Source organism: Octopus bimaculoides, chromosome 7, assembly GCF_001194135.2.
Source record: "Octopus bimaculoides isolate UCB-OBI-ISO-001 chromosome 7, ASM119413v2, whole genome shotgun sequence".
NCBI lineage: Eukaryota > Metazoa > Mollusca > Cephalopoda > Octopoda > Octopodidae > Octopus > Octopus bimaculoides.
This window is the reverse complement of record NC_068987.1, coordinates 109,759,474-109,759,771: the sequence shown is the minus strand read 5'-3', so window position 1 is coordinate 109,759,771 and position 298 is coordinate 109,759,474.

Here is a 298-nt window from a genome sequence, read left to right as displayed (position 1 = left end):
CGAGAATGGGCCCCAACTACGCGAACCTGTTCGTTGGTTATGTTGAGGCCCAAATATTCTCCAGTTTCACTGGTCCTACTCCCGAACTATACGGTTGTTATATCAACGACTGTATCGGTGCCACCTCACTCTCCTGCGAACATCTTGACTCGTTCCTCTCTTTCGTTAAATCCTTCCATCCTGCCCTCCACTTCTCCTGTACTATCTCTGACACCTCTGTCCCCTTTCTCGACATTTCGGTCAGCATCCTTCACTCCGCCCTTAGCACCTCCATCCACTACAAACACACAGACTCACA